Genomic DNA, 25,200 nt, shown 5'->3' with positions numbered 1-25,200 from the left:
GCCCCACAATTCTAATCTTTTTTAGGATCCAAAAGAACCTTAAAGATAGTACTTGAGGTCTTAAGACTTCTTAAAACAGCACAGTAACTTGAATGACCATTCATTGGTATTAATAGTCACAACTAAAGGATGTCTACTTCTGAGTTAGTGACCAGGCAGCAATGATGTAACGGAAAAAATAATCAATTGCACAGGCATTATATCTAAATTTAAATTCTTCTGCTAAGTTATGACTTTCTGAACTAATTTTAAACTATAAAATACTGGACAGAAAAGTTAGCTCATGAATTTAAATATAAAGCACCAACACAGCCTCTGATGAATATTCCCCAGATGTTAGTTCTCTCCCACTGTCTGACTCACTATAGGCAGCAGTAGGTTGAGGCTGTTTGCTGTGTTCTAGATGCATCTTGATAGCAGACTAACAAGAGATCCACTTGGAGTGCAGAATAGCTTTACCTAGATCATCTTTTAGGGGGACTTCCCAAACACTTATCAAGAGAACCAGGGGCTCCGCCAGTGGTGCTTGGGGGGTTAGGGGTGCCAAAGATAGAATACAGAGGTTCTTCATGAAAAGTATATGTTCTATTCCTTTTCTTGGTCCAGCTCAAGTATTATGAATATACCTTATAAAGCTCAAAGAAAGCGAAGGAACACTAGAACCTGTGTATAGGGAATGGCCTTAGGGCCTCTGAGATAGACTCAGGAGCCTACCATTTTAAGTTTACTAATGTAGCATTGCAAATCCAAATGGTGCGGGTGGAGGGGAGGAGGAGAAGCTGCTCAGTGAGATGAGCATATCACTTGTGGGAGGCATGGGTTCAATCTGCAGCTTCACATGGTGTTTGTTCCTAGAAAAGTAGGGGTGGGGAAAAGGGGGGAGCTGAAAGACAGTTCAAAAGGCTGGAGAAAATATCTAATACAGTGAGGCCCTAAGTTAGATTCCTGGCATCACATGGTCCCTTGAGCACCAAAGGGGTGGCCCTAATGGTCCCCAGCAATACCAAAACACTCAGCCTGAACTTAGTGAGACATACACAATGGGCCAAGTACAGCAAGGACTGGGCCTAGGCTTCCTGATGGGGAAGGTAAGTTACACTGCTCATTGCCATGAAAAATAAGTCTACATTAACTTGCACAGTTTTCTGAAATAGCAAATATATTTTAAAAAGTATTTTAAATATATATTTAAATATATTTTTCTTTCAAATATTCAAGTGAAAGAGATGCTATAGGGCCAGAGATAGTATGGGGGTTAATGCACTTGCCTTTGCATATACCCAATACAGTTATAATACACAGCACTGCAAGGTCCATGGAGCACCTCTGGAAAGTGACTCTAGGATGGAGAGCTAGGAAAATTCCTGAGTATGCACCCTCCCGCCTGAGCACTGCCAGGTGTGACCCAAAAACAAAACAAAACAAAACAAAAAGTATGAACTGCACATGTATTCCCTGGGCCCAGGAACATAGTCCCTGCATGCACATATCAACCGTATCTCCCTCTTGAGATGTGTATTTTCCTTCTGGATTGTGTACTGGAAAAGCCTGCATTCTCTCTGAGTGTGTTACTCTCTTCATTTCTTATCCTTTTCCTCCCCTTTCTCAGTACCTCTGAATTAAGCCCATTACCCCCCCCCCCACACACACACACAAGTAAATGAACTGGGGTTACAGAAACAAATAGTCACTGAATAAGAAAGATCAATTACCTATTAGGGAAATAAATTTTTTAAAAGATGCACATATTTATACATGACAACACTGTACAGAAAATCATATGTATTAAAATAAGATTCCAAGACAATGTTAGCTTTAGTTTCATATTCTAAGTTTTTATATTGAGATTCCTTAAAAAAAAAAAAGGCTAGAGTGATAGTATAGCAGGGAGAGTAGAGTGCTTGCTTTCCTTTCATGCAATCAACCCAGGTTTGATCTCCGGCACCCCATATGCCAGGAGTAATTCCTGAAAGTAGACTCAGGAGTAATCCCTGAGCATTGCCAGATGTGGCCCCAAAACTAAAACAAACAACAAACAAAACAAAGGCAGAGTAATCTTTATAATACAATGCATCTTAAGTTAAAATTTATTTATTTAGTGCTCACTTCGGCAGCACATGTACTAAAATTGTAATGAGCAGAAAAGATTAGCATGGCCCCTGCACAAGAATGACACACAAATTCGTGAAGTGTTCCATATTTAAAAAAATAGATTTATTTATTTTCTTAAGTCAAAATTTAAAACCATTTAAGCACAGACTAGAAGGGCACCTATATCTTTTTTACTTTAGTAATTATCTTTGGGGAGGAAAAGGAAAACTGTTTTAGGTGAAATAGAAAAGGGACTTCAGAGGTGTTGAAGAAAGAGTACATGGGCAAGAGTACATGCACTATATGCAAGAAGGATGGGTTGGATCCCTGTGCATCCCAAGAGCTGACTCCTGAACACCAAACTAGGAGTAGAGCCCTAAACACTGCTAGATGTGATCTCACCCAAACCTTACCTTCCTCCCATACAGAAATTAAATAACTTAAAGGGAACTAAAATAAATAAATAAATAAAAGGAACTTTAGCCATCTGTCATTTTATCATTTATTTTGAGGGGAGAGCAACAGCTCAGATGTGCTCAGGACTTCTCCTGGCTCTGGACTCAGAAATCAATCCCAGCATTCCAGCTGGCTTTAGGGACAATATGTGGTGTGCCAGGATTGAACCCAAGTCTGCCACGTGCAAGGAAATACCCTACCCACTACACATCTCTAGTGGCCTGATATATATTTCCTGGCAGTGCTCAGGGGTTACTCCTGGCTATCTGCTCAGAAATAGCTCCTGGCAGGCACAGGGTACCAATGGGATGCCAGGATTCGAACCAACCACCTTAGGTCCTGGGTCGGCTGCTTGCAAGGCAAACACCACTGTGCTATCTCTCCGGCCCCCTGCTATTTTATTTTTACAAAAAAAGATCTGGGAAATGTACCTACACATTATCTGAAAAATTCTGAAAAGCAAATGCAGAATGTTTGTAATAATGATTCATTTTTGGATCTTGACATTTTTTTCTTTAAAAATGCTCTAAGGGGCCCGGCCTCCAGGCCTGCCCTGGGACCGAGCCCAGGCGGCCAGAAAAGGTGGGTGTTGGGTGGTCCCTCCTGGAGGGGATCCCAAGCTTTTCCCGCCCTTCCCCCATGAAGGGGGGGAGGGCACAGGGAGGAGGGCAGGTAGATACTGGCTTCCCGTTCTCTATCGAATCCTTTCTTGATCTGGAGGCTAGTTCTAGCCGGCACGGGGTCTGGGGAGACCCCAATGTCGAAGGCTTTCTCCATTGCTTGGGCGTGCTGGGAGCCCCCAGCCGTCCTCTCTCCTGCCCCCACCCCCGGCCTCCAGGCCTTCCCTGGGACCCAGCTCAGGAGGCCAGAAATGGTGGGTCCAAATTTGGGGTACTGAGAGCTGCTCATTTTTACTAAGGCAGTCTCTGGCAACTTCTTACCAGTCTACATGTTCAAAACTGCGCAGGGGCTATTGCCCCGAGTGCACAGTATATATTAATAATATATCCTATCCTTAAGTTATGTTTTGTGTATATAGAATGTCCATTTGGTATTCTGTTCTTTTGCACACCCCTGTAAAGCTCATTTTCACTCCTTAACTATCCCCAACCATCAGTACCCCCCCACCCCATTTACCCTTTTTTAACTTCAGTACTGCACAGTCCTAATCACACACCAACGTGGTGCACTGGATTTAACAACCCCCAACTATTTCAAAAGACATAAAAAGGATACGTATGGCTTTAAATATTTTATGTCTATTTTCTTTGACAGCTAACTCTTACTAAATATTCTCTTATGCAGTGAAGATTTTCCCCGCTTTTTATCTTTTCTTCTCTCTGTGAACTGTTCAATAAGAAATATTCGGTGAAAGAGTCCCTCAGTTTAATGCTTATGTTTAACCATGTCATGGGGAGTTTTGGACTTGTTCTGGCAGCCCCCATATGGGCCTATAACGCCATGTGGCATTGTTCCTTGTTTGCATAGGCACATTAAAATGGGGAAATACTATATACACAAATAAGTTCTTATCTAATAGAGACTGGAACACACAAATCTTGAAGTGCAATGGGACCTTACACCCTGAAAATTGACATAATGACCTGGCAAAAGCCTCAGAAGAATGGGCATTCTCCATTCACCCCTGAACCAGGGAAGCTATCTTCGAAACATCCAAGGTTTTTTTTTATAACAACACCTGGAAGCAATCCTCTACCAGGAAGACCCTACTGCTGCTCTGACATCTATCTACTCAAAAAAGACTTCCCTTAACACTGAGGAGACAAGAACACCAACGACCTGCGTACTGGACAGGGCTTTCTGCATTGCCCTTTAATTATGAGGTGAAACTAGAGGACGCTTTACACCCTGACTTCAATGTAGGATATGCAGATTCCAGGATCTTTAATACAGAAACATGATACCAACAACAGAGACTGTGAAAAATAAAAGTGTGTTGGCACTACAGACAATGACCTGGATTGGACAAATTAGTTTGCCTGGAATCTAGAGTTGGTCTTATGCCAGGAAACTTCAGGGGTAAGGTCTCCTTGTATTTAGGCCAAGGTTTTCCCTTTCCATGTCCCCCATATTTTGGTGGGCCTATGCAAACAATTATTGCCACTCTAACACCGTTTTTTACTGTGCTCCTTTGACTCTTATCCTTAAAAAGAAAAACCCACTTTTGAGGTTAACTTAAACTAATATGCATGTGCATGGAAATGTAAAAACATACTATGCCTTCAATGTTTAAGGAGTTACATAAGTTTTATGGCTTTAGATTGCTTGATGTGCTGCTAAGAAATATTATGTATTACAATCTGGGGACTTGAGGGACAAAGTAATTGTACATGGGCTCTGTTTTATTTTTCTTAATGTTCTTCGGCTGAAAGTTCAACGTTAAGATATCAACAAGGGGACTTCTGAGAATTCTGTTTATGGGTGATTGTCCTTCCACTGTAACTTTACCTTGTCCTCTTTCTTTGCATCTTTGTTCTCATAATTAAAAGTAAAAAAATTTAATAAAAAAAAGGTTGGGGCCGGAGAGATAGCACAGCGGTAAGGCATTTGCCTTGCATGTGGAAGGACGTTGGTTCAAATCCTGGCATTCCGTATGGTCCCCCGAGCCTGCTAGGGGCTATTTGTGAGCGTAGAACCAGGAATAACCCCTGAGCATTGCTGGGTGTTAACCCACCCCAAATAAAAAAGGATAAAGGGCCCGGAGAGATAGCACAGCGGTGTTTGCCTTGCAAGCAGCCTATCCAGGACCAAAGGTGGTTGGTTCGAATCCCGGTGTCCCATATGGTCCCCCGTGCCTGCCAGGAGCTATTTCTGAGCAGACTGCCAGGAGTAACCCCTGAGCACCGCCGGGTGTGGCCCAAAACCAAAAAAAAAAAAATAAAATAAAAAAGGATAAAAACTGTACTTAATAACACTTAATGCCTGAAAGAATTATTGTATAAATGCCTAATGGATTGCCATTAATGCAGCTAAATATCTCCAATAAATGTAAAGTTGTCTAAATCAAACTGATTGAAAACTTGCATAGTAAAGAAAAAAAATATTCTAAGGGGCCAAAATATAGTATAGTGTTTCGGGTATAAGCTTTTAGCATGCATTTTCCTGGGATTGATTTCAAGCACAACATGATCATTTATGAGCATTGGAGGGCCCTGAGCACTAGGTACCGTATTTGCCTGCATATAAGTTGACCCTTCAACTCATGAAAAACTTCCTGAAAGTCTTAAAAGTAAGTTACTTCTTAAAAGTAAGAGGGGTGAGGATCACTTGTCCCTGAAGCTGGAACAAGTTTCAGCATGCCGTATACCAGCATATAATATAACTCCCGACTTTTAGGAAGTTTTTCATGGGCTGAAGAGTTGTCTTATACGCTGGCAAATATGGTATTTCTGGCACCTCAGGGCCAGAGGAATATATATTTGGACCCTTGTACTGAACCAGGAGCCCAGTTGGCCAAACATCTCCAGTGGAGCCCCTAAACCTCTTGAGTATGACCTTGGAGCACTCCCCATCAAAAGTAAAAACTGGAAAATAGCATCAAAGGGTGGGAAATTTTCAGCTACTATTAGAAATTTTGTCTTAACTTTATGAGGGACATAACCTGGACAGTAGTAGAATTTATTTCAAGAAGTCATAAAAAGGTTGTTTTTGTTTGTTTGTTTTTTGGTTTTTGGGTCATACTGGGTGGTGCTGAAGGGTTACTCCACAGGCTCGGGGACCATAAGGGACACCAGGATTTGAAGCACTGTCTATGGGTCAATTGTGTGCAAGGCAAATGCCCTACCGCTGTGCTATCTCTGGCAACATGAAAAGTTATTTTAATTTCTTTTTGTTTGTTTGTAATTTTTTTTTTTTTTTTTGGTTTTTGGGTCACACCCGGCAATGCTCAGGGGAACCATATGGGATGCCAGGATTTGAACCATTGACTCTCTGCAAGCAAGGCAAACGCATTACCTCCATGCTATCTCTCCAGTACCTAAGGTATTTTAATTTCAAAAAAGATCAACTGAGGGGCCAGCACAATAAAGCAGAGGTAGGGCATTTGCCTTGCACAAAGCTGACCAAAAACAAATCTAGCCTCAATTCCAGCATCCCATATGGTCCCCCAAGCCAGAAGCGATTTCTGAGCGCATAGCCAGGGGAACCCGAGTGTCACTGGAAGTGACCTCCCCCCAAAAAAAGACCAATTGATTTAGAAAACAAAATATTATCAGTTATAATAAAGACGAGAGTTTAAAAAAATATTTAAAAGAGGGGGCCGGAGAGATAGCATGGAGGTAGGGCATTTGCCTTGCATGCAGGACTGTGGTTAGAATTCCGGCATCCCCTGAGCCTGCCAGGAATGATTTCTGAGTATAGAGCCAGGAAAAACCCCTGTGCGCTGCTGGGTGTGGACCCCCCCCCCCCAAAAAAAAGGACAGGAGGAAATGTCATCTATTTAAATTAAAATTTAAGTGAGGGGCCAGAGCGATGGCATAAGCGATAAGGCATCTGCCTTGCTCATGCTAGCCTAGGACAGACTGGGTTTGATCCCCAGCATCCCATATGGTCCAAAAGCCAGGAGCAATTTCTGAGCGCATAGCTAGGAGTAACCCCTGAGCGTCACCGGGTGTGGCCCAAAAACCAAAAAATAAATTATATACAAAGGAATTAAAAAGTCTCTTTTATGGGGCTGGAGAGATAGCATGGAGGTAAGGCGTTTGCCTTTCATGCAGAAGGTGGTTCGAATCTGGCATGTCTACCAGGGGCGATTTCTGAGCATAGAGCCAGGAGTAACCCCTGATCACTGCCGGGTGTGACCCAAAAACCAAAAAATAAAATAAAATAAAATAAAATAATTCTCTTTTAATAAGAAACTATGTGCTAATAATAAGCTTCTTACTATAAACCATGCAGACAAAAATCTCAGATTCAAGATGCTTATTTTCTACTGCAAGGCAAATAAGGCAATGCTACTGATATCTTTAAACCAATAATATTGCAAACTTATTTGGTTATAATTTTTATTGAGGTGAAATGGTTTACAGTGCTAACACTTAATTTTTTTTTTTTGTGCCACACGCTGTGATGCACAAGGGTTACTCCTGGTTATGTGCTCAGGAATTGCTCCTGGCTTGGAAGACCTTATGGGATACGGGGGATCCATCCCAGGTTCGTCCTGGATTAGCTGCATGAAAGGCAAATGCCCTACTGCTGCGCTATCGCTCTGGCCCCAACACTTATACTTTTGACTTATAAAAGTATAAATATACTATCAATACTACCACCAAACCTAAAGGCAAACTCTTAAGTAGCCACTACTGACAAAGTGCTATTTCTAATGCTGCAAGTATATTACTTTAAATCTCATAACAACTCTATCAAGAGATGCTCTTACTATCCCACCATTTGGGGGGGGGTTGTTTTTAGGTTTTACCTGGTGGTACTCAGGGATCACTTCTGGTGATGCTCAGGGGCCCATATAGGATGCTGAGGAATAACCTGGGTTGGCATTGTGTAAGACAAGCTCCCTATCCTATTTGCTGTATTATCTCTTCAGCCCCAAGATAATGCATATCTTTTCATGTAGGGATCTATGTTTGAGTCAAGAAAGAAGCTAAAACAAATGTTATAAGATCTAATAACCAAAGCAAGAAGAAATAAAGACAGTCTGAAGAGGTAAGGTGATGATGCCCATCACAAGAGTCTAATGAATGTTGGAACTCTAAAGAATGATTAAAAGGGCTAGAATCTTTGAAAGGAATATGTGAATTTATGGCAAACAAAATTAAGAGTGATAGTGAACAGTGGGTCAAAGGACAAAATTGCAAGAGCAAGTTAAGTTCTACTAATAAACTCATAAGAAACCTAGAGTAAACGTGGAGAAGATTCTGAAGGTGTCTTGTTATTAGGAGATGAAAGCAAAGGACAATACAAATCCATTACTAAAACTATTATCTCTTAAATATAGTGTGAGTGTAAAAATATTTCCCCCCTAATTCTAAATCTATCATAATTCAAGAGTGTATTCCTTCTATATGTGTTAAAATCAGAATTGAAATAAGTCAGGTTGTAATAAGGTCTCTTGGCACATAATACAACTTTTTTTCTTTTTGGTTTTTGGGCCACTCCCAGTATTCCTGGCTCTGAATTCAGAAATCACTCCTGGCAGGCTAGGGGGACTTATGAGATGCTAGAGATTGAACCCAGGTTAGCCTTGTGCAAGGCAAATACCCTACCTGTTATGCTGTAGCTCCATCTTCTAAAAGCTTAAAAAAATAACACAAACATGTACGTGCACGTGCGCGCGCACACACACACACACACACACACACACACACACACACACAAGTGAAGGAAAATAAAATACTTTGTCTCGTTTTTGATATTTTGATGAATAAAGAACATAAAAATTTTAGATTACTGAAAAGTAGAAAAAGACAATGAGAAAATGAAAAGAGAGCTAAGATAATGGGCATAATGGGGCCGGGGCAGTGACGCAAGGGGTAAGGCATCTGCCTATCCCCTGGCATTCCAGATGGTCCCCCAAACCAGGAGTGATTTCTGAGCGCATAGCCAGGAGTAACCCCTGAGCGTCACCGGCTGTGGCCCCAAAACAAAAACAAACAAAACAAACAAATGATAATGGACATAAGAGAAAATACAGATTTTATTCCATTTTTCATTTTAATAGATCATAAATTGTTCTTTATATGGCACAGTATCAGCTTAAACATGCTTTCAAGCTATAGAACTGGCTAGAGGAAGAAACATACTCAGTTTTGGCCTCACATTTTTTTTTTTTATAAATAATAAGAACTAGAAAAGAAAATCATTTCTGTAATGCAGAACAATACTCATATTATCAATAGTCAGAGACTAAAATGTTGGAGAATAGAAAATTCAGCTGGCTGTTGTCTCTGGTTCTGGGGAGACAAGTTCTAGAGTCACTGATGTGATAGGAGTATCTATAGCTAAAAATTAATGCTAACAAGATGACTCAGGATGGGACTAGTCTTAACATTAAGACTAACCATATGAGTAGAAAATTGGGACTTTGTAATGTGATTATTAGCATTAGCATGACCTTCTAGTAGGACAAGAGGAAGAAAGTTCAACGCTAGCCAATGATTCAATCAACCATCCTACAGAATGAAATTCCAATGAATACTCTGAAGACTGAAGATATGCTCCCTGAATGACAATATTCTGCACAGAATATTCTTGGGAGAGTAATTATATACTAAAACTATGACAGGACAAGCAAAGCTTTCAAGATTTCATATTCTACCAGGCCTTGCTCTGTGTCTCTCCATGACTCCTGATTTGTTTATTAATTAAATTTTTTGTTTTTTTGGGCCATATCTGGTAAGCTCAGGGTACTCCTGGCTCTGCGTTGAGGGGTCATTCCAGATGATACTGGGGGACCATATGGGATGCCAGAAATTGAACCTAAGACAGCAGTGTGTGAAGCAAATGCCCTATCAGCTGTGCTACCACTCCAGCTTTAATTTGTATACTTTTATAACAAAACTAAAATCTTTAGTATTGAAGTCTATAAGCTGTTTCAGTGAACTAATAAAAGCTGCGGGGGAAGTTGTATACCTCAAATTTCGTCAGCTATTCAAAAGTGAGGGTGGTCTGATATCTATTTTGCCCTTACCTGTGAAGTTTGGACAAGACTTAGCTACTGTTAGAAGGAATTGTACACATCAATGCTGTGAACCATCTAGTTTTGTTTATTTTATTTTGTTTGTTTATTGTTTTTGGGCCACACACAGCTGTGCTCAGAAATCACTCCTGGCAGGCTCAGAGGATGGGGCATATAGGATGTGGGGAAGAAACTCAGGTCCATCCGGTGTTGGTAGCATGCAAGGCAATGCTCTTGTGCTGTGCTATCACTCCAGCCCACATTTATTTTATTTTTAACTTAAATAGTTCATACTAGATTCAAACAATATTTATTGTTAATTAGGTTAGAAAGATGACTACCATTATGACCATAATCCCAGGTTTTCTCCATCATCCCAATTTACTCACCTCCAGAATTCCATACTTTATTCCAGGCAAGGGTCTCAAACTCAATTTACCTGGGGGCCACAGGAGGCAAAGTCGGGGTGATCCTTGAATGCAAAGTCAGTAGTAAGCCTTGAACATTGAGGGGAGTGACCCAAATGACCAAACCAAAACAAAAAATATTCCTCTAGGGCAGGGCCACAAAATGTTGTACGGAGGGCCACAAACAGACCACGAGTTTGAGACCCCTGCTTTATTCAGACTTTTTTTTTCATATGGTCACACTTGGTACAGCTCAGGGTTTATTCTGAGTGGAGTTCAGGAAAACCATATGTAGTGTCAAGAATCAAATTAAGACTGGTGAAATGCAAGGAAAGATCCTACCCACTCTACTCTTAAACATTTAAGACATTCTTATAGTCATCAATGAGTATTATATGTATAACAAACGGTGGTAAGAAGGGCATTTAACTTTTAAATTACTGTTTTTCATTTTTGAGCCACACCTATAAGAAGCACTGGGGAACTACTCTTGACAAGATGTTAGATTCTACACACCAGAAAAATCTTCCAGTTGTTTATCATTTTTAGGTAGAAATTGATGCGGTATTCTGTTTAGTCCTTCAGAAATCCACCCCACACTTTTTTTTTTTTTGGCAGTAGTAGGTTAAGTGAATTTATCACTATGGTTTTTTTGTTTTGTTTTGTTTTTGGGTCACACCCAGCATTGCTCAGCGGTTACTCCTGGCTCGATGCTCAGAAATCGCTCCTGGCAGGATGCTGGAATTCGAACCTCTGTTCTTCTGCACGCAAGGCAAATGCCTTACCTCCATGCTATCTCTCCGGCCCCATCACTATGTATTTTTAATTCAGTGCTACTATTTCATTCTTACAGGATCACAATAAAAATACATGAAGAGACTTAATAATATAAAGGTCCCTCTCTTCAGAGTCTTAGCATTTAAATCAGTGGATCCAAAAGGCCCAATCCTCTTAAACTCATTTCTTCTATAGGATTTTAAATCAGGTTTCAACTGGCAAAAACTTTTGCTTTTTGGTCCAGACCCATCAGTATTCAGAGGTCAATATTGGTTCTATGCTAGGGATAGGGTATGGGGTTTCACTCCTGGTGGTACTTGGGGTACCTATGTGGTACTGGGGATCAATCTTGGGTCTTCTGTATACAAAGCATGTGCTAAATTGATCTTGGCCCCTAAAAATGTTTTATGACTATATATAGGTATTACTTCATTTCTAAGACAAAAAGGCTGAAAATGTATCATATCTTCTTTCAAAGAGCATTTCATGGTGAGTAAAAATAGCTTAAGAACAGCACACAGTGTAATAGGTGTTATCTTTCAGTTGCCATCATCTATGTTCACAGTCTATAAAAGGATGTGAATAAAGAAGAGAACTTCACAGCCTGTAAATTCACACTACACATTTTACTTATGGAGTTAGTGAATATAACTTAAATATCAAAAGTTCTATCAAATTTAATTGGTTTAATTTCCTATGGCTTTGGGGCCGGAGTGGTGGCACAAACAGAAAGGCATCTGCCTTGCACATGCTAGCCTAGGATGGACCATGGTTCAATCCCCCAGTATCCCATATGGTCCCCCAAGCCAGGAGCGATTTCTAAGCGCATAGTCAGGAGTAACCCCTGAGCGTCACCCAGTGTGGCCCAAAAACAAAAACAAAAAAAGAATTTCCTATGGTTTTGCACAAAGTAAAAAACTCAAAGCGAGAGAGAGAAAAACGCAGAATGGTCTCACTCATCTATGAGTTTTAAGAAAAATGAAAGACATTCTTGCAATAATAATTTTCAGACACAAAAGAGAAAAGAGCTGGAAGTTCCAGCTCACCTCAGGAAGCTCACCACAAAGAGTGATGAGTTTAGTTAGAGAAATAACTACATTTTGAACTGTCCTAATAATGAGAATGTATGAGGGAAATGGAAAGCCTGTCTAGAGTACAGGCGGGAGTCGGGTGGGGAGGAGGGAGATTTGGGACATTGGTGATGGGAACATTGCACTGGTGATGGGTGGTGTTCTTTACATGACTGAAACCCAAACACAATCATGTATGTAATCAAGGTATTTAAATAAAATATACATATAAAAAAACAAAAACTCAAAGCTATTCTAATACATTACATATTTGATTTTTTTTTTTTTTTTGGTTTTTGGGCCACACCTGGCGGTGCTCAGGGATTACTCCTGGCTGTCTGCTCAGAAATAGCTCCTGGCAGGCACGGGGTCCCATATGGGACACCGGGATTCGAACCAACCACCTTTGGTCCTGGATCGGCTGCTTGCAAGGCAAACGCCGCTGTGCTATCTCTCCGGGCCCGCATATTTGATTTTTAAATGATGTCCTTTCCTTACTTCCAAATATGTAAATGTGTATATGTATATATTTCCCCTTTCATTTTCAGTTTCTTGTTGGGCCCATGTCTGTCACATCAAATTGTTTCAATAGGCATTAATAATACTTTTTCTCCTTTCTTTGTTCCTTCTGGGCCACATTTGGTGCACAGGGCTTACTCTGGCTCTGTGCTCAAGGATCACTTCTGGATGCTTGGGGGAACATATGAGGTGCTGGGGATTGAACTCAAGTAGGCCACATGCAAAGCAACCCACTACATAATCTCTTCAGCCTCTCTTAATATTCTTTTGCTTTTGTTATAACGACCTCATTGGAATTAGAGGAGGAATACAATCTTGAATTTTTGTGGTCATTATTTTTTTATCTGCTAAGTGTTGTAATTTAGTTAGCAATTTTTTTTAAAATAATGAGAAAAATATTTTGTTATCTCTTCTGATATCCTACACCAGATTTGCTTGGTATTTAGTGAAGCTTATGTTCAAACTACTTTAAAAATAAAGGCATGGGCCAGAGAGATAGCATGGAGATAGGGTGTTTGCCTTGCATGCAGAAGGATGGTGGTTCGAATCCCGGCATCCCATATGGTCCCCCTGAGCCTGCCAGGAGCAATTTCAGAGTGTAGAGCCAGAAGTAACCCTTGAGCGCTGCTGAGTGTGACTAAAAAAAATCAACCAAACAAAAAGAAAACAAACCCCCAACCCCCTCCAAAAAACAAACTAACAAAAAGGCATGACTGGGAATCTAATTTTACAGCAAAGAAGATAAGCAACAGAGACATCAAATGAGTACAAATATGAGAACTTAATTTCAAATTAAGAATACACTTAATTTCAGGAGGAAAGATCACATTCAACTCAGCTACTAAGATTTTCCTTTTCCACACATTACTTTGATACATAAAAATTAAAAATAAATGATTTATGAAATATAAATTTCAATACATTCCATGACAGCTTTATACTAGCTTTCACAAAACGATAGTGTTATTTCGATATACTCTCTTCATCTGGTTTACAAAATAGAAAAACAGTAAGACAATTGCTAAGAAAATGCTAAGAGGACTTTATACTTTGGACTATTATTTTGCTGCTATCTTTAGACTACTTTAAAAATAGTGATCTGGAAAAAATAAAAATTCTTGAGAAAAACATCTAAAATTAAGTAAAAACTGCAAAAGACAGTGATCTCTTATATTTTTGCAACTATTAATTCAAAATAAAATGCTAAAAAATTTTTCATACACATATACACTATACCACATTTGGATAAAAGCAAGAAACATATACATGTATATAAAGCCATAAAATTAGAAGTTAAACTATGACCTAGAATACTATTTATGAAGTGGATGCTAACATATAAATAAAAAAATGAATGTGCTATCTTAGAAAGAAAAACTGCTTTAAATAATGATGTCAATGTGTTAATTCACTTGTAACCTGAAACAAGTTTTTGAATATAATTGAATAAAAAATGAAATTGAATAAAAGATAAAACAATGATTTTAGTTAAAACATCCTATTATTTATCCAATTTTTTTTTTTTTACAAAAAAGTGCAGATTTTCCATTAAATAAAAAACAACTAGTAATTGCTATTAACCAAACAAGAAAAGTCATATTCTGGTATTAGCAAAACTTAAAAACCTGAGAAAATGAAAATCTGATGAGTATCCAAGTGAAGCCTGGGCAAGAAAGAAAGAAAAACCTAAAATTAACTGGGGAACAAAATGCTAAGAGGAAGAAACAGAGGTAAAAGGATAAACAGAAAAATCAGCAATCAGAGATATTAGAAGAGGCACTAATCAGGACAGAGATGTATAAAAAAAAAGTGGCACAGAAGAGTTATGGAGGTTAGAAGAAAAGGATGACACAGGAAGGGGTTAATAGACAGAAGGAAAGAGAGGGTACATATAAAAATCAGAGGGGGAAAATGGAGACGAACAAAAAGAGAGATAAATACAGAGAAAGAAAGGGGATTAAAGACATTGGAGAGGGAAACATTCACATAAACGGAGGGAAAGAAAGGAGAGAGAAAAAAGCGGGTAGAGACAGGCAGGCAAGGCAGGCAGGCAGAGACACAGAGAGAGAAAGGGAAGGTTCAAATGAACGGGGAGCACAAGAGAACAGAAAGGCTCAAAGTCACAAGTAAGAGAAGACCTAAAGAAAAGAAATAGAAAAGGGTAATGTTATGAAACAAACAAACAAACAAAAACAGTGAAGTATAAAAATGATGGATGAAAGCAGGTATAAAGAATTGAGAGTATATTCTTGTTTTTCCTTTTGTAGAAGTTAAGGAAATCTGGTTTAAAATAAAAATGATCTTAATAATAGCTATTAATATTTTCATAATTCTAATTACTCAAACAGTTGAGAATCAGAGAAACAAAAGAATGAAGAGTAATATCTAGTATTTAAGATCATTTACTGGTTTTACTCTTCTCTCCTCTTAGGAAAGCAGTGAGCTATTTCTCAAGACCAAAATTACTGTTTCAAATTGGTGGTGGTGCTGTGCGGGAGAGGAGAGGCATTTGAAATATCACAGCAATGTCAAATACTATTTAACTGTTAGATAATTCCATGTAAAAAGCAAGTGAAACTCTAAAATCCTTTCAAACAAGTCAGTTATACAATAAAGGAAATATTGCAGTCAATGTTACCTTTATGGTGAGATTTTAGTTTTGAGAAATAAAAAATAACAAGGTAACATAAAGTCTTCAGAGAGTAAAATAAAAAATCTGATAGTTCTCAAAAATTACAGTTGGACTAGCATTTGGTAATATTTGATTATGGTAAGTATATCAGATCTAGGTTTTACTGTTATCCTCCCTCTTACCCAAAAATAAACTTCAAAAATTAAGATCAGTTTTATAAGCTATGGTTGTTAGTTTTATGATTTCCAAAAGAAGAGTCTCAATCACTCTGTATTTATTTCACAATGAAAATCCCAAGATTAAATAAGATATGCAATGTGTCAATTTTATAATAAATTTTAAAGAAATTTTTTCCCCTGCTGAAAATTTAGTCTCTTAAATCACAAATACTAAAGAACACACAGGTAAATTGTTCAATCAACAAGGCACAAGGACAAATCTGGAGAAAGTAGAGGAAAAAAAACTTGTAATATTGCTGAGAAGTAAGACTTCTGCTTCTCATTCTATCAACCCAAACAAATATATCTTTGCAAAAGGAACAAAAGCTATTGTAAAACATGCTTTCATTTTGGACAATGAGAGGATTTTATCACATATGCCTCTAGCAAAATTGTTACTATGTGAACACAAATAACCCATCCTTCACGTTTTTACAAATTTAGCAAAATTAAGAGCCATATATATATATTAAAATATATAGATACACAACGTGTATCTAAATATATACACAATTGTATTGGTACTTGTTTCATTATATAGAATGAAGATGTAGAAAAGAATTAAGTCACACATACCTTCATTGTATTGGTATTTGTTTCATCATAAAAAGTGAGTGAGAATATATTTTCCATTGTATCTGTACACTGATGCTCTGCATTGCTTCTCTACGGAGCTCACCACAGACAGACTCACACACACACACTAGCTGCCTTAGTCAGGCATTGGGAGAGCACTCCTAGAACAGTTGCACTCGCCAAGGGCTCAAACAATAGAAAGTCAACAGCTGTATGTCGTGATGTCAGTAACACTCTAGCCAGTCACCACCCAGAAGATCTGAAATGCATCAGAAGCTATATTGAGCTCCTCATTAGCAATTCAGAAGCAATGATGCAAAAATCCAGGAAACTGTGAAAGTGCAGACTGTCAGGATTTCTCGCTATTAAAATTCTTTTCTGACCTCACACTGATTAAAAAACAAATAAACAAGAAACAAACTTGAGATAACTTATGAATCTAAACATGGCTAATATGCTAAAATTTTATAACTCTAACACTTTTAACAGCATTAACAAAAAGCCTTAGAACACTGAAAATAATCGTTCTACAAAAGCTGGCACTCCTTGATCATTTTGCAGCTTTAAACTGATTTGTCAACAAAAAACATTAAGAGCATAATTCCTTATTTCTATATTCTCTTTTGCTAAAATTAAGCTTACTTATTTTGGCAGAAAGTGTTCCTTTTTTCATACCAACAAAAAATAGCAATAGGACTGCAATCAGAACAATTATCTCTTGTCAGATACTGGTAATCTATAGCTCAAATGGGGGACACAGAAAAGGAAACAACCAAAATGAAACTGAAAAAAAAAATCAGTATTTAAGGACTATAAGGAGACAAAATGAAGAAAATAGAAAATGAATCAGACCTTTCAGGTAAAAAGGAAAAGGACAAGAGTAGTTATAAAATTCTACTCATTACTTTCTATTGGTATAAGTAAAGCATATTCCTGTCTCTCATTGTGTAAAATAAGTATCACATTATCTACAAGAATACAGGGATGCTGCAGGACACAAAAAGATATGATTCACACATTAGCACACTAGTGGAGAGAAAATGTGGACCGTTAACCAGAAATACTTTTCCTGGCTACTAAAAGGCAAAGTCTTACACAGTATTTATATAGCAGTCAGCAGTGCTCTGTGTACCACATTAGCAGAAAACCAAACAAGACATCTACTTGAAATCACAATGCTTTTTCAAAATGGGTTCTATTTTAGCTCTATAAATAACTTACTATTATTAAATAGATTATATCCACAAAACTTCTCTGACTATTCAAAAAAAGACATTAATAAGGCAGCTGTTTATCAGTGATTCTTTTGTTTTGTTTCATTTTGGGACCACACCTGGATGTGTTCAGGGCTTACTCTAGGCTCTTCACTCAAGAGTCACTCCTAACAGTACTTAGGGGACAATATGAGATGTAAGGGGTTTGAACCTGTGTCAGCAATGTGCAAGGCAAGTAAGATCCAATTAATAAACCAATTAGATTCTGTAACAATTTTCTATGACACTTGAAAATGGCTCAAGCATTAACCTAAACTAAATTCTGGAAAAAAAAAATCACAGCTTTGTGATAGAAAAAGTTATCTTTTATTAGATTTGACAAATGTAAAAAGTGGACAGAATGTAAAAATATATCATCCTTCATAGTACAAATTGTTTACCTTGTGAACCATTAAGTTCACTTTTAAACTTTTTCTTTTTCTCACTTCCCGGAGAGATAGCACAGCGGCGTTTGCCTTGCAAGCAGCCGATCCAGGACCAAAGGTGGTTGGTTCGAATCCCGGTGTCCCATATGGTCTCCCGTGCCTGCCAGGAGCTATTTCTGAGCAGACAGCCAGGAGTAATCCCTGAGCACTGCCGGGTGTGGCCCAAAACCCAAAATAAATAAATAAATAAATAAATAAATAAACTTTTTCTTTTTCTCTTATATCCTACTGTAGAGTTTCCAAATGCACTATTATTTATAGTAAATAGGCATCTTAACATATGTATGCCATGCTGCACCTAAGATATTTTCCCAAGTTAAAAGTAATGTATGACTAAAGTGATTCCTGCTTAATTAAGATAAATGTAACATTAAAAAAGCATATCAAGGGCCCGGAGAGATAGCACAGTGGCATTTGCCTTGCAAGCAGCCAATCCAGGACCAAAGGTGGTTGGTTCGAAACCCGGTGTCCCATATGGTCCCCCGTGACTGCCAGGAGCTATTTCTGAGCAGATAGCCAGGAGTAACTCCTGAGCGCCGCTGGGTGTGGCCCAAAAACCAAAAAAAAAAAAAAAAAGAAAAGGATATCAAGTGCTTCAAAATGATTATCTAAGATAAATACTTTTTTATTTGCTACCAATGTCATACATATGTAGAATGTTAAGTGGCAAACAGTTGGAAAAAATTAGTTCTTATGACGATTCTGAGACATCATTACTTATCTGAAAACTGAAATAAACAATAGAAAGCAATTTAATTGTGTAGTGCACTGGTAGTACCAAGACACAATGGATTTAAATTCTAGACTATATTTCTTTATTTCAGAGGTTGGTGGGCATATGCAAAGCAATGCTGAATTAAAATTGTATGTACTGCCATGGATTCAATGTAGGGACCTGCACAAGCACAGCATGTGCTCTGAAACTTGAGCCAATATCCCTTCGTGGTATCTAGTCTTTGCTCTTCGTTTTCTTTTGTGAGGGGCAGCTATCCCAAGTAGTGATCAAAAGTGTGGGGGGAAACAGTGTTACTTAGGACCTGCAGTGCCTGGGGCCCCACAGCCATGTTGAAATTAGGAGCATACCAGGTATGTATCCTTATTACAGTACTAACATTAGGCCCTTCTTTATTCTTAGTTAATTAAGAACAATTATTATGGGGCCGGAGAGATAGCACAGCAGTGTTTGCCTTGTAAGTAGCCGATCCAGGAACTAAGGTGGTTTGTTTGAACGCCAGCATCCTATATGGCCCCCTGTGCCTGCCAGGAGCTATTTCTGAACAGATAGCCAAGAGTAACCCCTGAACACAGCCGGGTGTGGACCCTCCCCAAAAGAACAATTATTATAATTTTAATTATTATATCAGTTTTAATTATTAATTAAAAACATTTCAAACACTGGCTCAATTATAAAAATGCAAAGAAACTTTTTAGTTTTAGTGACATTCAGGGGTAATTCCTGAATGCAGAGCACATGCTCAGCCTGTTGAGCTATCTCTTTGGCACTAAAATAGAAAAATTGTAAAAGGCAAGAATAAATTAAGAGTTAGAGATAAATCTTTTAAAAATAGTTATCAACTATCTCATTTAGGGCTTTAATTCTAAGGAAATTTTTATTTCACCAAGATAGTTACCTGTAGTATCTTTAAAATCTAAATTGAGAATTATGAGACAAAGAAATTAAAGATGTAAACTGAAAGAATCTTTTTTTGGGGGTAAGAGAGGCAACAACTGGTAGTGCTCAGGTTTACTCCTGGCAGATATCACACACACATTTGATATGAAGTTAACTGTCTAGAACAGATCAGAAAACGAGAAACTACAGTCTATTTTTCAATAACCCTCGAGCTATCACTGACTTTTTAATTTTTTTAAGGACTTGTGCAAATACCAGAAAAGACTGTGTGACAGAAATATGTGACCTGCAGTCTAGTCTTCTATGGGTGATTCAGTTTCAGGGAACTTCTTCCTACGGTTCTTTGCTTCTTTCTCTAAGTGGTTTAATGATCTCAATCCCCTCCACTACTTTTTAATAATCTGTCTTCCACTATCTTCCACTACTTCCTGTGTCTTTTGCTCACAGTCTGGAATTAAAGTTACACAGAAAACGCATATAACTTTAGAAGGTACTCAGGAAATAGAACAGTACTGGTATCGGAAAACATTGGTGGTGTCCACAACTGGTGTCTGCCTTTTTAACTCAGATTCTATATAATATATATAATTTTCAGGGGCAAAGAGATAGAACTGTGGGATAAGGCACTTTCCAGGTGAGATTCCCAGCATCATACACTGTTGCCAGCATGCTCCATGACTCAACTATGAAGGAGCTTCTCTTGAAACGCACCATCTGTGAGGCTCTGCCACATCCGCCACCTGGTCCTCAGCTTCCTTTCGATGTGGCTGCACCAGCCCTACCTGGAGAGTGTCTTTGTCTGCACTGGAAGGCTTGCTACTGGAGATGGGGCACTGGGCCCTATGAGGCTGTTGGAGACGAGCCCTGGGTTCTGTGAGCTATGACCTGCACCGAGGGGCTGTATGAGCTCCAGGCCCACCTAATTCACGACTGTCTGAGCTGTGTGATCAGGAGGCTTTTTGCTGGGAAAGCACACAAACTCCCTGGGTATAAACTCACCCCACAAACTGTATTTCAATATACCACCATGTGAACGAGTCTGAAGAAGGGTAGCCATGAAGAATTAATAAGCCAAGCCAATCAGGAGAGGGAAAAAAAAGACCTCAGAAAACAGAAAAATATTACATGCTCATGGATTGGAAGAACCAGTATTATCCAGTCCCACCTAATATCCAGTAATATTATATCTAAACTATTATATAGATTCATTTAATGCAATCATCATCCAAATTCAGACCACATTGTTCAAGGACATAGGTCAATAAAATTTGTATAGAAAAGAGACCATAAATGGGGCCAGAGCAGTGGCACAAGTGGTAGGGCATCTGCCTTGCCGTTGCTAACCTAGGACGGACCTCCGTCCGATCCCCGGTGTCCCATATGATCCCCCAAGCCAGGAGCGATTTCTGAGCGCATAGCCAAGAGTAAGGACTGAGCTTCACCGGGTGTGGCCCAAAAACCTAAAACCAAAAAAAAAAAAAAAAAAAAAAAGCTTGATCCATATCTCATACCTTACACAAAAATTCAATTCAAAGTGTTTGATCAAAGGCTTTGAGACCTGACCAGAATAATGTACATTGAAGAAAATAAACAGAATGTTCCAAAGTTTGGACCTCAAAGATATCTTCACTGGCAAAATGCAACTAAATAAAAAATAAATGGGACTACATCAAATTTAAGTGTTTCTTTTTTGGGTCACGCCAAGCAGAGCTCAGGGGTTACTCCTGGCAGACTCAGGGACCACATGGGAAACTGAGGATCGAACCCAGGTAAACACCCTATCCACTATGCTATGGCTCTGGTCCTCAAATTTAAGTGTTTCTGCAAGGCAAAAGAAATATTGGCTAAAAATAAACTTAATGAATGGGAACAAATATTCAATTCAATTCTTCAGAAAAAGGCTTGATATCCAGGATAAAATCCTAACAAACACCAATTAAAATTTTTCAAAAATGGGGCCGAAGAGATAGCATGGAGGTAAGGCATTTGCCTTTTTTTTTTTTTTTTTTTTGGGTGGTTTTTGGGTCACACCTGGCAGTGCTCAGGGGTTATTCCTAGCTCCAGGCTCAGAAATTGCTCCTGGCAGGCATGGGGACCATATGGGGCTCCGGGTTTCTAACCGATGACCTCCTGCATGAAAGGCAAACACCTTACCTCCATGCTATCTCTCCGGCCCCAGGCATTTGCTTTTCATGCAGAAGGTCATCAGTTCGAATCCAGGTGCCCCATATGGTCCCCATGCCTGCCAGGAGCAATCTCTGAGCATGAAGCCAGGAGTAACCACTGAGCACTGCTGGGTGTGACCCAAAAATCACACACAAAAAAATTTTTTTTTCAAAAACCTTTTCAAGAAATGAGGAGAGAAAATAAATAAGTACTTCTTAAATGGAGATAAGCCTATAGTAATAGGCACATAAAAAAGTGTTCAAGGTCAGATTTAAAAAAGCACTTGATGGATGGAATTGAACCTCGGGTATGTGAACCCAAATGCAGCTGCATTGTGGGTGTAGTTTGGGGAAATAAAGCTACAGTTTGAATCTAGCTGAGGTGTGTGAGACCAGCAGGAGCTCAGATACTTTACTTCATTCTGCAGCTGCGGATTATTTCCAATCAAGGAGCTGTACTATAACACATAATAAAGTACATACCGGGGCCGGGTAGGTGGCGCTGGAGGTAAGGTGTCTGCCTTGCAAGCGCTAGCCAAGGAAGGACCGTGGTTCGATCCCCCGGCGTCCCATATGGTCCCCCCCAAGCCAGGGGCGATTTCTGAGCACATAGCCAGGAGTAACACCTGAGCATCAACCGGGTGTGGCCCAAAAACCAAAAAAAAAAAAAAGTACATACCACAAAGTTCACAATGGGAAAACTACACAGATCCCCACCATACCTTGTGACTGAGAATAATAGTTCTGGAGACCCAACCAATACCTGCCACCTACATAAATTTTTTGATCAGGACTTTAGAAAAGAATTAAGGGGGCCGGCGAGGTGGCGCTAGAGGTAAGGTGTCTGCCTTTTAAGCGCTAGCCAAGGAAAGGACCACAGTTCGATCCCCCAGCGTCCCATATGGTCCCCCCAAGCCAGGGGCAATTTCTGAGCGCGTAGCCAGGAGTAACCCCTGAGCATCTAACGGGTGTGGCCTAAAAAACAAAAAAAACCAAAAAAAAAAAAAAAAAAAAGGAAAAGAATTAAGGATGTTCAAAGAACTTAAACCTTGGACCATATAGCCCATAAAACTCAAGAGAAAATTAGTAAAAATGAGAAAACTTCAAACAGAAATTTCAGGGCTGAAAAACATAGTAGGTAAAGTGAAAACCTAACTGGAAAGCCTCACTAATAGAGTGAGGACAGAATCAGTGAAATGAAAGAAGAGCTGCATAACACCTCCATACATCAGAAGAGACTGGAAAAAATACTCAATGAAAGCAGACAGATGACAACAGAACTCTGGGGTAAACTCAATAGAAACAACATAAGAATGATTGGAGTCTATGAGACCCAACAAAACTCCAATGAGGAAATAGCAGTCAAACACATCATTGCTGAGAAATTACCAGATTTAAAGAGTGCATGCAATCGCATCCTGGATGCCCGAGGAGTACCAGCTAAAAGAGATCCGAAGAAAAGAACCCAAAGCACATCCTAGCTACAATGATAACAATCATCTTTCTCAATGTCCATGGACTAATTGCACCACTTAAGAGACAGTGTCAAAATGAATATAAAAAGCTGGTAAGGTATTTCCCTTGTATGCAGCCGATCTGGGGCAGACCTGGGTTTGATCCCCAGTATCCCATATGGTCCTAAAGCATGCCAGGAAAGACTTTGGAGCACAGAGCCAGGAGTAACCCTGGCCAGGGTTAACAACAAAAAAGTAAAAATAAAGGTCCAGAAGCTTAAAAAAAAGTTGAATCCAACATTTTGCTGCCTGCAAGAAACACATCTGAATAGTCAAAGTAAACAGAGACTCAAAGTTAAAGGTTGGACAATTATTCAAGGAAACAACTCCATTAACAAGGCTGAGGTGGCCATTCTAATATCAGATAACACAGACTTTAAGATTAAAAAGATTGTATGTAAGACAGAAGATATACATTTCTTAAACAAAGGGTATGTAAACCAGGAAGAAATCACACTCTGAAACATATATGCACCCATTAGAGGGCCAGCAAAAAATTTAAAAGAATTGCTTACATTTATTTATTATTTTTATTTTTGGTTTTTGGGCCTCACCCAATTGCGTTCAGGAGTTACTCCTGGCTCTGCACTCAGAAATCACTCCTGGCAGGCTCTGGGGACCACATGGGATACCGGGAATCGAACCTGGGTCTGTCTCATGCAAGGCATGAGACCGCATGGCCGCATGCAAGGCAAACATTCTACTACTGTGCTATCTCTCTGCCCACAAAACAATTGCTTATATTTAAAACATATATATATATATATATGGCTCTTTATCCCCCAAAAACTGAATATACATTCTTCTCCAATGACATGGGTCATTCTCCAAGACAGACCACACGCTGGGCTACAAAATATACTTCTATAATATCAAGAGGCTAGAAACTGAATCAAGTACCTTCTCAGATCATCATGCACTGAAATTAGCAATGAATTACAGACAAAGAGCTTAACAAACCTGGAATGTAAATAGCTCATCATTGAATAGTCAGTGGGTTAGAGACAAAATCAAAAATAGCAAAAGATTTCTGAAAACAAATGAGAATGAACATGAAAATTATCAGAATTTGTGGGACACAGAAAAGTAGTATTAAGAGGAAAATTTATATTTTTTTCAGGCATTCATCAGGAAGGAAGAGTCTAAATAAATAACTTAATAGAACAGCTTAAAAGATAAGAAAATACTCAACATAATGAACCAAAAATAGGTCGACGAAAGGAAATAACAAAGCTCATAGCAGAAACTAATGAATGAACTGGAAATCCACACACCCCCAATCCAAAAAATCATGGAAAGCAAAAGTTACTTTTTAAAAATAAAAATAAACAAGATCAATATACCAGACTCATAAGAAAGGAAGAGAAATGTAATTAAATTAGAAATGATATGGGAGAGGTGACTAAAGATACTGCAGAAATTCAAAGAGTAATCAGATATTACTTTGAGAAACTTTATGCCACAAAACAAGAGAACTTGAAAGAAATGTATAAATTCATGGACTCATAACTTCTCAAGGTTGAACCAAGATGACCTAGACCAGTGGTCGGCAACCTTTTTTTTCAACTGAGCCAAATCTCGCCAAAACCACAATTGAAATTTATTTTGAGAGCCACACAGGGCTCGCACTGACAGAGGCTAGAAACAAGAGTCCTGACTCCTGGAGCGGCCGCACGGCACACAGAAGAACCAAATTAAAAGTGTAAAGAGTCACATATGGCTCAAGAGCCGCAGGTTGCCGACCACTGATAGACTCACTATCCGAACAAATTTACCACTATTGGGAAAATTT

At 38.9% G+C, this 25,200-nt stretch overlaps 1 protein-coding gene and 1 non-coding gene across 6 annotated transcripts in view; one reads left to right on the top strand and one right to left on the bottom strand.

The window, feature by feature from the left end:
• Window positions 1-25,200, bottom strand: part of R3HDM1 (R3H domain containing 1) — a 174,451-nt gene that overhangs the window by 118,595 nt on the left and 30,656 nt on the right. The window contains exon 1 of one of the 5 annotated variants that reach the window (XM_049773606.1): window positions 16,398-16,562. The exons of the other annotated variants lie outside the window; for them this stretch is intronic. The gene's annotated coding sequence lies outside the window, so the exon portion shown is untranslated. Of the gene's footprint in view, window positions 1-16,397; window positions 16,563-25,200 lie in introns of those variants that run through there. 5 annotated transcript variants of the gene reach the window in all.
• LOC126009718 (U6 spliceosomal RNA) lies at window positions 2,099-2,204 on the top strand. Its single transcript, XR_007495934.1, has one exon. It is a non-coding gene; the product is annotated as a U6 spliceosomal RNA (small nuclear RNA).

This window comes from Suncus etruscus, chromosome 5 (assembly GCF_024139225.1).
Source record: "Suncus etruscus isolate mSunEtr1 chromosome 5, mSunEtr1.pri.cur, whole genome shotgun sequence".
NCBI lineage: Eukaryota > Metazoa > Chordata > Mammalia > Eulipotyphla > Soricidae > Suncus > Suncus etruscus.
The sequence above is the reverse complement of the archived record's forward strand: the minus strand, read 5'-3'. Positions and strand labels throughout refer to the sequence as shown.